The sequence below is a fragment of the Pinus tabuliformis genome, chromosome 5_2 (assembly GCF_031772625.1).
Source record: "Pinus tabuliformis cultivar Carrire ecotype Pingquan chromosome 5_2, CPIR1, whole genome shotgun sequence".
Lineage (NCBI taxonomy): Eukaryota > Viridiplantae > Streptophyta > Pinopsida > Pinales > Pinaceae > Pinus > Pinus tabuliformis.
In genome coordinates, this window is record NC_142306.1 from 1,107,052,127 (window position 1) to 1,107,057,200 (window position 5,074).

The window sequence follows — 5,074 nt, forward strand, 5'->3', positions numbered from 1 at the left end:
CAATAATTTTTCTTGCATTGAAAATTTTTTGTCCAAGTTCAAGACCCTTAGACTTCTCTTGGAAGGTGTTAAGGTTAAGAAAGAAGATAGTAGCCTTATCTACTCCATTCTTACTAAGTTGGGACCAGCCTATTCTGTGTTTGTTTCCACCTTCCATTCTACAAGAGAAGCCTTAATTTCTCAAGGACAAACCTACAAGTCCCCTTCCTTTGATTCCTTTTGTGATTCTTTAATAAGAGAACAAGAAAAACTCTTACACCTTGGTTTTCTTCATCTTGGAAACTCTTCTAATAAAGCGTTAGCTGCTCAGCAGCAACCAAATCCAAAGAATCCTAAGAATTTGTATCCTAAAAAGAATGGTCCTAAACCAAACAAGGGTCCTAAGCAATTTCAGCCTCAAAATGAAAAATCATTTCAACAAAATGATAAGACAAATAAAAACAAAGGGAAGAAGACTGATAGACATTGCAACTTTTGTAATCGAGATGGCCACTTAGAATCCAAATGCTTTAAGAAGATGGAAGCCTTGGAAGCAGCAATGAAGAAGCATAACATCCATTTGGAGCACTCTTCAAATTCAACTTCATCTTTAGGAATGGCACTTTCTGCATATGGTTGTCAAGCATCTCGGTCTGGCATGCACTAAATGTATCTTCTTCTTCTCATTCTCATGAGTGGCTCATTGATTCTGGAGCTTCTTATCACATGGCCAAAAACAAAGCCATGTTTTCTTCTTTAAATGATTGTAGCACCAAAAATATATATGTTGGTGATGATAAATCTCTTAGTGTTGTAGGGACTGGAACTGTTCATATAGACAATGGTCAGTTTAATGATGTATTATGTGTTCCAACCTTATCCTGCAACCTTCTATCTATATATCAGATAACTCATTCAGGTGAAGGTAAAATCGTTGAATTTTCACCTCATGATGTTGTAATTAAGGACCTAAAGGATCCTAGACAGATTTTAGCTACTGGCATTGCGGATGATTCTACAAGGTTGTATAAGTTTCACAACTTTGGGTCATTAAATCTTCCCTCAGTATTTGTTGCTCATAATGATGAAGTGAGCAAACTTTGGCATGAGCAATTTGGTCACTTAAACTTTCGCTCTCTTCAGAATCTATGTAAAGAAAATATGGTGACAGGTCTTCCAATGGTATCTTGCAGAGATGGTGTTTGTTCCGGATGTGTACTTGGAAAACATCATTGGGACAGTTTTGAAAAACGTGCCTCTTGGCATGCCTCAGCCCCTTTACAGCTCGTGCATAGTGATTTATGTGGTCCACTTCCAATTGCTTCATTCTCTGGCTACAAGTATTTCTTAACTTTCATTGATGATTTCTCCAGACGCACTTGGGTATACTTCTTAAAACTCAAGAGTGAAGTATTTAACATGTTCTTGGCCTTTAACGCCTTTATTGAAAAACAATCTGGACATCAAATTCTTAAGCTAAGATCTGATAATGGCGGAGAATATGTTAAAAACACATTCATCAACTTTTTCACTGAGAATGGAATTCAAATGCAACATAATGTTCCATATACTCCACAACAAAATGGTGTAGCTGAAAGGAAGAATCGCACCTTAAAGGAAATGGCTAATTGTATGCTTCAATCTAAAGGACAGTCTTAATTATTGGGCAGAAGAAATTAACTGTGCAAATTACATAATAAATCACACTCCTACTAAGGTTTTAAAGAATATCACTCCAGAAGAAGCATGGAGCTCAATCAAACCAGATGTAAGTCACTTTCGTGTTTTTGGAAGTGAAGCATGGGCCCATATTCCAGATGAGAAACATAAAGCTTTAGAACCTAAGAGTGAAAAATGTATTTTTGTTGGATATTCTGAAGATGTCAAAGGATATAGACTTATTCCACTTAAGTCAAAAAATGTTATCATTAGAAGAGATGTAAAGTTTGCTGAAAATATATCGGCCTGCGAGCCTAGTTCGACAAATGTGCCACCTCTCCCTATCTCTTCTACTTTTGAAAATATTTCTTCTTCAGATGATGAAAGCGAGGATGAAACTCCTCCCCCACCTTCTCAGGATCCTCCTTCAGCTCCTCAGCTTCCAAAATGGGTTTGTGCTACTCGGGATGCAGCAGGTGATCTTGCCAGTGATCCTATAGATCAGCGACGTACACGTTCTCAGTTCGAGAGAGCCTCTTCTTTACTGGCTCAAGCTTCAGTGAATTATGATCCTGACACCTTTGCAGAAGCTTCAGGCCATCCAGATTGGGAAGTAGCTATGAATGAAGAATATCATTCATTATTGGCAAATGATACATGGGATCTTGTTCCTCTACCAAAGGGACGAAAACTTGTTAGATGCAAATGGGTTTATAGAACCAAGTATGGACTAGATGGGAAAGTTGATAAACATAAAGCTCGTCTTGTTGCTAAGGGTTTTTCACAAGTTGAAGGCATTGACTATACTGAAACCTTCTCCCTTGTTGCCAAAATGAACTCTATCTGCCTTATTCTTTCCCTTGCTACCTCTTTCAAGTGGGAAGTCCATCAGATGGATGTTAAATCCGCCTTCTTGCATGGGGACTTGCATGAAGAAATCTATATGGAACAACCTATTGGATTTATACAAACAGACTCCAGCCTTGTATGTCAGCTTAAGAAACCCCTTTATGGTCTCAAGCAAGCTCCTCGAGCTTGGTATGCCAAAATGGATAACTTTCTTTTAGAAAATGGCTTTTCTAGGTGTCATTCTGACAACACTGTTTACACCAAGAAAGTGGGCAAGTCTCTTATCATTCTTGTTCTTTATGTTGATGATCTTATCTTGACTGGTAGTGATCCCAACCTTATAAACCATGTGAAGTCTAGCCTTAAAAGGAAGTTTGAAATGACAGACTTAGGACACTTACATTATTTTCTCGGTCTTCAAGTCTTGCAATCCAAGGAAGGTATTTCCCTTTCTCAGTCCAAGTATGCCTGTGATATTCTACGCCATTTTCACATGGAAGACTGTAAGCGAGCCCCTTCTCCCTTTTAGTCTGGAGTCAAACTTTCAGTCACTTGTACTTCTCTTGAAGTTGATGCTACCTTATATCGTCAACTTGTAGGAAAACTTTTGTATCTAACCCATACTCGTCCTGACCTTTCCTTTGCCATTGGCCTTGTTGCTCGGTTTATGCAAAACCCACATGAAAGTCATTGGAAAGCAGCTAAAAGAATACTTCGTTATGTTCGAGTTACAGTTCAGTTTGGGATTCATTACAGTGCTGAAGCAGCTCCTCTATTGGTTGGTTTCACTGATTCCGATTGGGCTGGTGACCCTGATGATCGGAAGTCTACTGCAGGTTATGTGTTCACTCTTGGTTCATGACCTATTACATGGGCTTGCAAGAAACAAGGTGCCATTTCTCTTTCTTCAGCAGAAGCAAAGTATCGTGGTGTCGTAGAAGCTAGTAAGGAAGCCTTGTGGCTTCGTCAGATCCTGTCAGAGTTTGGCTTTCAGTAGCAGCATCTGACTACACTTTCGTGTGATAATCAAAGTGCCATTCAACTATGCAAAGATCCAGTCCAACATCAGCGCAGCAAACACATTGAACTGCACATGCACTTCATCAGAAATCTCATTCATGACCATGTTCTTGAATTGCAATATTTTTCAACAGATGATCAAGTTGCAGACATCTTTACAAAAGCTCTCACAGAGGCGAATTTCACTAAACTTCGATTTATGGTTGGAGTTCAGGAAGTTGTCACTAAGGGGGGATAAGCTCTAGTGCCTCCTTCCTTCTCCTATTGTGTCATATTTGTAAATCTTTCAATCCTATCCCAAGTTGTTCTTAAGGGGGGATGTTAGGATATTCCGACACATAGGAAAGAGTTAAGTACAACTTGGTCTAGTGTAGAGTTAGGTATAGAGTTAGGTAAAGTGTGTTTCTTTACTATGTACATTTTGTAACTTACAATCCGATGGTCACGATATGTAATGATCCGACGGTTCATTCTCTCCTCGGTATTACCGACACTTGATACGTGGCTTAACACCCGATTGGTCCATGATCTCTATTTAAAGAGCATGGAGGGTCATTTGTAGGTTAACCGTTCATGAGAGAAGCTTATGTAAATTTTCATTCTTTTATTAATAAATTTCCTGAAGTGGCCGCATTGGCTCAGGCCATGGACTGTTTCCCTCTTTGATGGTTTTAACCACGTCAAAAGTACTGGTGTATTGACTTGCGATCTGTTTGTGAGCGGTGTCCTTTGGTGTTCTGTCTGAGGAACTTACCCTGTAAATTCCTACAATCTCTTGTTAATAAAAATTGTACTCTCCTGTTTATCTTTCATATTGTTCTTGCTACCCATGTGTGTTTAATAGTTTTCTAAATGAAAAATTTAAGTCAAAAGTATACAAAGGGATCATTTGTGTTGAAGACTTTATTTGTGTTAAAAGTGAGAGAGAACAAAGAGAAAATCACGTTTTGAGGTGAAAAGAGGGAAATTGCAGCAAGTTTCAAAATTTCTCTTGGCATGGCGCACCTGGGCATTAGTGCGGCGCACCGAGCGTAGGATTTACATACAGTTTTTAACAGGCACGACGCACCTAGGTGTTGGCACGACGCACCAGTCTGCCAAGCCAAAAATTCATTCAATCAACCTTCTAAAGCTCCAAAATTTTGTAAACACCATTCCTCCAAGTAAGTAAACCCATTCATTTGCCATAAAAAGAGATTTAGTCATCCTTGATGGTGTTTTGAAATGTGAAAATTCAAACCCTAAATTGCTGCACAGTTGTCTTGCAAACTATCTATGGTTTTGCAATTTTTGTCATTCTTGCTGTTTGTTTACTCCTTCGCATAATTTACCCATATCACATCCCCTTCACTACATTTCCTTAATTTTCTTCCCCTTTCCCTCTCTCATTGACACTTATCCTACCCTCTATCCCCAAACCCTAAAACCCTAACACCTAATTCCCATTATTCCCCAAACCCTAATCTTCATTCCCAAAACCCTATCACTCCCTAATAACCCTCTAGCCAGCATCAAAATCCCACTCATCAGTCCCACCCATCAAATCCCAAAGAAGAAGACAACAGTC